At 38.2% G+C, this 9652-nt stretch overlaps 1 long non-coding RNA gene across 2 annotated transcripts in view; it reads left to right on the top strand.

The window, feature by feature from the left end:
* Positions 1–366: 366 nt before the first annotated feature.
* The window catches only part of LOC138368185 (uncharacterized), a 42443-nt gene continuing 33157 nt past the window's right edge, over positions 367–9652 (top strand). For both annotated transcript variants that reach the window (XR_011229518.1, XR_011229519.1), the window contains exons 1-2: positions 367–465; positions 1283–1444. This is a non-coding gene — a long non-coding RNA (uncharacterized lncRNA). The remainder of the gene's footprint in view (positions 466–1282; positions 1445–9652) is intronic.

Here is a 9652-nt window from a genome sequence, read left to right as displayed (position 1 = left end):
GTCAGTTATGGTTAGGATATTGTAATTAATATATGAGTTAGGACATTTGTCAGCTGTTGAAGTGGAGCGAATTAGTCATGCAGGGCTCGGATCAGCAGTGTTGTCACTTTTCAACTGTTACTTAAACGGAGAAGAGTCGAGCCTACTTGTAAGAAATCTGTATGTGTTACAGGAATGCGTTGGTGTAGGTTATTGATTATGAAGTCTAGGGGGGGGAGTGTTTAGGACTAGCTAGTAGAGTTAATTGAATATATATTTAAAGAGACAGTTTGTCTGGAGACAGCAGTGAGAGCAGACGTGGCAACAGTTTGCATGGAGGCAGCCGGCACCTTGCTCCTCTCAGGGTTTGAAGTCAGTGTTGGTGCAGGAGTCATGAGGGATGGGTTTACGCTACTCGCCTCTGCGACATCTTAAATAGTATCTAATTCCTGCTGTTGGTTTATTGTTCAGAAACATATATAGTGTGTAAGTATTATCACTGATTTATTGTGAGATTAATGGGTTAAAGTGCTGTATAGATTGACCCAGGCAAATTGTTTCTGTAAGTGAATCATTTGAATAATGATTTAAGTTTAGTATATGCCATACCTTGTCATTCCTGGGTAAGGGAATTGGGGGGTCTTGCTGACATCTTATACAATATGCCATAATCACCCATTGTCATATATACATATAATCTTGCTTTTCGTAATAAATATATTTTGCCTATAGTCTCATTGAGCTTCTACCCCTCAGACGATATCAAACTAGACACAGACATTAGAATATTTTTTATTCAGCAGGAGGCTGGATTAGGAGCCGGGGCCTGTAGGAAGGTAATTAGAACAATTAGTGTTCTTATTCACAACATCACACGCCAATAACTAATTACTTACAGAAAGAGGTAATCGTAAATGAGCGTGTGTAGATCGTACACGTTTACCTTCGTGTGAGCTGGTATTGTGAGGCAATTGTTGAATTTCGTACAATCTGGACGACAAATTGATCATACAACTTTGGATTTAACACAAATTATATGAGAAGCCTTAGAGTATTTGGCACCTCTCTGGACCAGGTCATAAAATATTTAGGTCACTAGGCACAGTCCTCAAAGCCTAGCAACATATTGTAAACATACTTCACTGAAGAGTATTACTTCTCCGGTTTAAAGATACTACTCATAGGGATGAGTAACTCATCCATATGTGTCCCTGAATATGAACATACCTGTTGAGATAGTGAAATTCAAATATCATGGTTTGCCCAAGATGGTAAACATTTCTTGCCTGGTCATCTGTTGCAGGAGAGAGAGAGATACAGCTGAAGAAGCCGTTACTGGAGCACGGCTGCTAATGTGTGTTGATGTTGGGAATTAAGGACAAAGATAGATGTGACCAATGTACAACTCATTATTTGCAAGCAGTGAGACCAAGCCAAGAAGAGGCTAATACTGAGAGACTGACAGGTTAGTACAGCGAGGATAGTTCTGTGATTATTTCTTTGTGTATTATTTCTCTTTTTCTCTAAATCAGAGCTTATAATAACGATAATGCGCAAATAAATCAGATTAACGTGATGCGTTAATGAGAAAATCAGTAGGAGTCATCAGGAGGATCCGAAAGCTCCCAAGCACACGCCCTAGACCCCTTAACCAAAACATGCTCAAAAGCAGTGCAACATGGGATTCAGCTGAATCCACTAGGATTCAGTCCTCCATTGAAACTAAATCAGGGTTTCACACATTGCCCGCAAGCACTCTGGCGGCGGTATAGGAGTTTAACCCCCACAACCCCGCAACGCTTTTCTTCAAATTAACATGACGTGTCAATGAGAAAATCAGTAGGCACCATGGGAGTGTCCTTGGGAGTACCCAGTGTGCAGATTCGAATCCTCCTCATGGCTTCTACTGATTTTCTCAATAAGGATTGTTATGGTTCACAAGTAGAACACACTCAACTGTCCTTGCTTGGTCTAGTAGCGATGGTGTGATGAGTTGCTTGTTAAGTGCTTACCACAAACGTGGTCATTAAGTTATAGTATTAACCAGCATGTTCACAATTTATGATATTTTGTATAGACAGGGATATAAATTAATTAAATAACATATAATGTAGCAGGCTATTAAGCACTAGGCCATACACTGGCGATTGTTGTATGTTTACACTGATCATCAAGTTACAATGCTCACAAGATGTTACAGTGAATAGTGAAAACCACCTTGAGGTGGTTTCGGGGCTTAGCGTCCCCGCAGCCCGGTCCTCGACCAGGCCTTCTCCAGGCCAGGTTGGGTTGTTGGCACCCAACAACCCAACCTTGTTGGGTTGTTGGTAAAAGCAACTTTGAAAAATTATCAAAGTGCTTTTACCCACTTACGTTCTAATTATATGAAATGGGGCAGGGTAGTGGCGTTGTGGTTGTTCTGCAGTGCTTGTGGCGCCGCTGTAAAAGGCAAATAGACCTGAGTGTTGACGTTTGTACAAGGTCCTAACACCGATGATGAAAATAAAACCCAGTGCCCAAACCTGGCATCATTATTCTTAGCCAAAATATCACCCATACAAGCACGCCTCGACTACTAGTAGAAAATTTACGAACATTTAATTTGCACACACACTCTTTACTTGTATAAAAAAAAAAATATATTTTTTATAGATATCAACATACACCATAAGATGAAAAACGCGATCAACCGAAAACAATAGGTTATTCCACCCCACCTAGTGAAAACCGACAGAAATGCATTACTACCTCATAAACTATATATTGCAATATTGACTAGAATATCGACTAAATATAAAAAAATACTGACCAAAACACCATATTTTAGACAATTTCACATATCTGTCTCGCTAACCGTGAGTAAATCACACACACGGCACTAAGCTCCGCACCACTGGCCCCCTCTCTCTCTCCCCATCCCACTATCGACCCGACTATGCAATTGGCAGTTTTTAATGGGTGTCATCCGGACCACCCCGCTTGTTAGCTAGAGACCCCATTAGCGACGGAGCACGAGCGGGGGTTCACCTGGCTTGTATGGGGGTCAGTAAAGGTGGGGGTTATTGCCTTCAGCTGGGCGCAGTGGGTTGGTAGGGGTCACTTAAGGTGGGCTCTTGGGGTCATATAGTTGGGATGGGCTGTTGGCGTCAGTTGGGTGGGAGGTTAGGGTCAGCTTGGTGCATTGATTGAGTCAGCTGGGTGTGGTAGGTGGGGGAAAGGTCAGTTCAGGGGAGTATCTGGGGTCAGCAGTGTGTTGGCTGAGGTGACCCAGTCATCACTTGCCAACGACTCCCCACACAGGTGTTGGGATCCGATTCTGTTACTAAGATTCACCAAAAAAAAATAAAAAATAAAAAAAAATTACACACCTAAGTGCACTCCATTTCTCGGTATAAATACACTAACAGTTTACTGTAGCTCTCAACACTGTTTAAGCAATCAAGTATACTTTCTAGTTGTTCAATAAGCAAGTGTATCAACCTTAGCGATTTTGTACTTGTCACTTATCTAATTCTTGATGAGGTTTTATTTTCTGCTCAAATTTATATTTTGGATCATGAACTTATCAATGAAGGTAGGCATAAGCAGTGTTTGCAGCCCTTGTTGCTTTTAGTATATTAAAAGTATATTTATGGTTTTGTTTCTAGTTTATTTTAATATATTTGGGCTATTGGTTGCCAAGTCTTATAGTTTGTGCATTTTCTAGTTTTTTCTTGAGTGCTAAGTTTTTAGTTGTCTTAATATAAATTTATTAAAAACTCATTTAAAGTTTTTTGCTTTTTACTTATTAACAACTTAAATATTACTTGTTCGTATAGTTTAATTTTAATGGGTTTAAATACCTCTGGCGCTGTAAAGAGAGCATTGGCCCTTTTTAATTCATTCGAACTTTTAACAAAGCTATGAACCCGTTTAGCTTCGAGATCAAGAGGGGAAAATTGGTGGTGGTAGTTAGTAATGTGCACTTGTTGAACAGTTAAGACATAATGTTAAATTGGTAGGTCTTTATGGAAGGAACTGCTTCTATAAATATATATTCAAGAACTGTAAAAAGTTAAGCAAATGGGAAGATTCTAAGATCAAATCCCACAATAAATTTAGTAAGGTAATGTTTAAATAACACACCTGCGAGGTTTATCCTACAGGAAAACAACGAACGAGTCCCGTTGCTTATAATCATTTAGTTCAGCCATTTACACGCAATCTGAAGTGGTGAGGGCGGAGGAACTAAGAAATTACAAATGGTGCGAGAATTCTTAAGGAATCTCCCATCCATTTGTGTGACTGACTCAATGATTTTGTGCTTAAGCTAGGATTTGGTTCAGATGTTGCTCGGTGTTTTCTCCGTATTTCTTACAAATAATTTGTCTTTTTTAGATAATTTATTTTTCTTAAATAAATTTATTATGCACCCTATACCCATCCTGTGGGCGGTGGTAGAGAAGTTCACAGAGATACATAATGAGGTTCAGGGATTGAACCCCAAAATTCCTTTAGCTAAGCAAGTTATTGCCTTGATAAGCTAATTACAGTACAATATTTAATGTATATTGTTATATCAACAATAGGTTCAATACCAAATAATTAAATATATATTTTGAGAAAGGTTTGAGTGTTTTTTTTGTGTGTGTTTTCATACATCTTTCCAATATACAATAGAGGTTCTAAGGGTAAAAAAATTATAAAGTCTATGCATATCACTAGCTAAGAGCTGTAGTCTTTCTTTATTCAATTTTAAAGGAAAACTCTTAAAATTATGAATAAATTTATGTGTATTTACCATTTACGGTTAACATCTACATATTATGTTCAGGGCAAAGTTAAAACTAACTGCGGTCCTGAGCTTACGTTTGGCCAGCTGCCTTAACATGTGTATAGTGATTTGACTGTTGTCGCCGGAGGCGGCTAGTTTATTGTGCACCCCATACTCATCCTGTGAGCGGTAGCGCAAAAAGCATTACAGAGGGCACAAAAGGTCTTTATCAGACCTCATCTTAGATTATTACATAAACAATTTCTTCTATCCTTCACACCTTATAGTTACAATGTCAACTAGTTACAGAGAAAGTGCTATTTCAAGAGCTATATATTTACAGTAAGTCATTATACATTAATGGTAGGTCTTATCGCTAATACATTATAGTTTGACCAATGGGGATATTACAGAGTCATAGGGGAGCTTCTGTTTATTATTAGTCCTCACAATACACTACTTGTTTCTGAATCTCATATGTCGTTTATCTACTGGAAGCGAAATATGGATACAGTGCAAGGATTTCAGGTAGTTTATCCATGGTAATAAGATAAGTTACCATATCATACAGAGTGAGCTTAGATTTATCTCTAAATGGCTCAATTTTACAACAATCCAACATATAGTGTTCCAGTGTGTGTCCCTGTCTGTCCACACACTTTACACTTTACTTCATCTAGATCCCTATACAAGCCGAACTGCCAGAGATACTTGTAGCAAAGTCTTATTCGAGCTGTGACAACATCTGTTAGTCTACTGACTTTGTTACTTGCCCCATACACATGTTTTACTTCACACATTTCATTGTGATGAAGAATGGACCTGCTAGTTCCAGTTTGCACTGTTCTACTTTCTTCAAATCCATCCAGGAGTTCTCGTCTAATGACACTTTTAAGGGACCTATTTGATAACTCAAGATTCCGTTCAATACTGTCTTTATTTACTGCAGCCTTAGCAAGGGCGTCAACTTTGTCATGTTCCTGCAGGCCAATGTGAGAAGGAATCCACAACATTTTTATATTTACCCTCTTGCTAAGTATTCTTATATATCTACGTCTAGCTTCCAAGACAAGCACGTTATTACTTGATTGCAAACTGTTTATTGCTCGTAGTGAGGAAATGGAGTCGGAAATAATTAAGCTGTCTACTTCAGTGTTGTCAATAATTTCGAGTGCTACCAGTATTGCTACCAACTCGGCTTGCATTGTGGATGCCCAGTTAATAATTCAAATATTCCTTTGAATTGTGCTCCCATCGGGCTGATGAGCAATAACAGCACTTCCTGCCCTTCCTGTAGCTGTATTGAGTGATCCGTCAGTGTATATGGTCTGTGCTATGTTGTTTTCAGCTTGCATATTGTGAATGTGTTCTATGGTGCTTAATTTATCAACAAGCTGAGCATGAGGGTTGTTTGTGATTAGTTTCTTGGTGGGGTATGCAGGGGTCAGGATGTCAAAAGGTACTATCTGCCAGGGTAGAAGGAAGTGCTGTACTCTTTCATCTGTATACACATCGTGCAGTCCCATCATTTTAATGTGAGTAGCTGTTCTTTGAACGCAGAAGGTTTAGTCCCATCATAAGATTAATTTCAGATATTCCATCTCTAATGCTAAGTATATTTAATTCTTGCCTCATGTTGAGAACTTTGGTAGTTATAGGACAGCCAAGTATAATTCTGAGTGCTTCATTTTGCATTTTTTCCAGTTTATCAATACTTTTGCCATTTTGCAGGACCAAAGCTGGTGTATGATAGTCTATCAGAGACCTTATATATGCTAAATACATCATTTTTGCTATTCTAATATTTAATACCATATTTGAGAACATGATCTGACCGAAAGTCCGATGAAAGATGAATAATAGCCAATGGAGTGTTGTTGATAAAACTGCGCTCCGAATGACGATGTTGGTCGACTACGAAAAGTAGCGGCTCACATTTTTCAATGCGTAGATTGATTAGGCTAGTTCTTTGTTTGTTGTGTCAAAAGAAGAGAATTAACTTAACTCATTTTGGAACAGGTAGCCTCTTTTGGAGTAAAGGGAAAACTGCTGGCATGGTAAAACTGGTACCAGTAAACATGCTCTTATCTCTCCCAGACTCTCAAAGGCCCGATAGCTCTAGCGTCAAAAGTAATGATTAGTTTAGATCTGAAGCCTATGTATATGGACAACACAAAATGTCCACCAGCCAGTGCGACTTAGTAGTTGCCAGGATTAGGTTGGGCTACCGTTACCTGTTGTTGTTTGCTACAAGGAACGTATCTCCCCAGCCCAGAGCATTCCATATTTGAACTGTTTAAGCAAGAACTCAATCATGATCCTACATTATTGAGTGTCCAAATAGACCTTCCAGACCTGCCGGTATGAGGTACGTGGAGCTTTGTAATTACTTTATTTACTCTCTTATTCTAGATGATATCCTCATACTGCATCCAAAGTTTACAAGTGCATGCTATTGATCACATGCCCCTGTATGACTAACCATCCTGCGAGATGCGGGTTTCTTAGCATTTCATAGCTAGCTCTTGACACTTTGTTACCCTTCATATATTCTAGGGAAGCTGCACTGCATCAGTGCAGATGTGCCCAATTATGATAATAACAAAATGTTTGAGCTAGGTAAGTGGCTTGGGTTCTTGCGTTTTAGTACCCCTTATTCTGAACGTTGTGGCAAATCAAGAAACCGGGCCTGGTTGGTGTGGTAGCCTCTTCTAGTGCATACGAAGACTGTTCTATCAAATTGTTGTATTCGCCTTTTTAAAGTTTTTATCTGTGAATTCGTATTTGTTTTCTGTATTGAAGTCTGGTACTGTACTCGAATTTTGTGTGGTTGATGTAATTTGTTGTGCAGTAATGTACTTTACTTGTTTTAAAAAATTTTATTAAGTGGGTATATGGTGATTATGGATTAAATTTTTACACGTAGTACAAACCTTTATTAGAATGGAATATTATATATGACACATACTGTGCTTATTTTATGTGATTACAAGTGCATGATGTGACTTAATTACGGTGACCTTTTTAAGCAATTATATCTGTTGCATACTCTAACTTTTAATTAAGAACTTTCATCTGGTGAAGGTTCACTGTACTTGGTCATAGATTCATCAGTTATTATCTGGGGTCTCATGGGAGGCTCATCAAACTCATAATTTTAATGTTTTCTAATTTGCGATTGGTATTGGACATCTTAAACCTGCTGTTGAAATTATACGTTGAAGGAACTGTGCTTTTAATAAGAGTTGATTTGAACTATAAGCAGTGTATTGTTATCGAATGAATATTTTCGGCAGAAAATATTGAATACTTAATATTTATACTCTAATAAATATTATTTATTATAATATTCGAAAGAGTATTATATAATATACTCTCTAATACCTTCAATATGTATTAGAGAGCTTACTCTGAGTTAATTACTATTCTACCGTGGTTTCACCGGTGTTAGTGCATACTGTGCTGGTAACCCCTGCTAGCCTAGCACTCTGCAGGGCTTGTGATTGTCTTCAACAACAAGACTCTTAAACGGCCTACTATTTTTTGTAATAAAGATTTGGCTAATTAAACTTCCTAAGACAAATTTATGAAGCATTTGAGCACTGTTTATTCACTCCGTGAGTAGAGGATGAATGTGGTCGTGGGCCGGGTGCATCTTCTGTAGTCTGTACTCGTTGGGAAGTGGGTATGGTTGCTATAAAATAAATATAAATTCAGCAATTTTTTTTTTAAGAATTCGTTCAAAAAAGATTTGTAACATCCTGCACCGTTAAAAGGACTATTGTTGTAGTAATAAATTTGAGATTACTGCAAGGCTAATTAACAGTTTTATTCCATTAAGTTTATATTTGTTATGACAAGGACACATATAAGTGCAGGAGCGGGCCCCAAGAGTATGTGTGTGCTCACTTCCCTGGGAATGTTGATGGGAGAAGTTATACAAGTGATGCCCTCATCTCTCACTGATCTCGCTAAATAATAGCACTTAAATCAGAGTTGCCAAAACTCGCCACACTCTGAGCATATGGCTATGTTATTCTTTTAATTTGTTCACACTGTCGTTGACTTCCAATGTTCATTTTCTTGATTAAATCAACTTCCATTTCCTCTTGGGAAGCCGACCTGTTACCCGCCACAAATAGAATGTCATCAAGGCATGGGAGGATAAAATTACATGCTGGATGTGTGTGTCGATGAGTTTTAAGAGTATCTAAATGATGATGGGATTTCACGCTTGGCAATTATGGCGGCATTTGGCAGCCAGTGAAGCGCGTATACACATGGTGTTATGCTCTGGGAGCCGCAGTTGCTCCTCTCTATATACGACATTTAATTATCAAGCAGACTGTACTTAATATAAATTTATTTTTTCCTTTCTGAGAATGTAGCAACGAAACGCCCTTTGTTTTGATTTTTCTGGAGTTATTTTGTGTTCAGCTGAACAAAGACCCTTGTTCAATAATATCTAAATGTATTAATTTATGAAACTATTCTCATAATTGCAGTTGACACTGCTGTTTTATTGCTTATAAATAAAAGCCGCACAAGGAAATGCGCACCTACCTGACTTTGCGCAGACCAATAACAACGTTGTTTTGGTGAAGTTTGTGAAAATCGAAGCTTGGTGTTGGCGTTTGTTTATGCAACCCGTTCTCGATTCAAGTCCATTCCATCCAGCGGTCGACCCCACAAACTCATTCATAATTTTTTACAAGCAGTTCATTCAAAACGGGAATTTTCTCAAATATAAATTAATATTATAATATCAGCATATTGTGCATATAGGCATAGGTAAGGTGTTTAGGTTCTGTTGGTGATTATTTATATTTGTAGTACGTGGGTGTTCGTACATTTACAGCGTTGTGGTTCGAACAAAATTCGTCAGTGAACCACTTGTTCTGGAAGTGTTCGAACAAAATT

Source organism: Procambarus clarkii, chromosome 24, assembly GCF_040958095.1.
Source record: "Procambarus clarkii isolate CNS0578487 chromosome 24, FALCON_Pclarkii_2.0, whole genome shotgun sequence".
NCBI classification, from domain to species: Eukaryota; Metazoa; Arthropoda; class Malacostraca; order Decapoda; family Cambaridae; genus Procambarus; species Procambarus clarkii.
The sequence above is the reverse complement of the archived record's forward strand: the minus strand, read 5'-3'. Positions and strand labels throughout refer to the sequence as shown.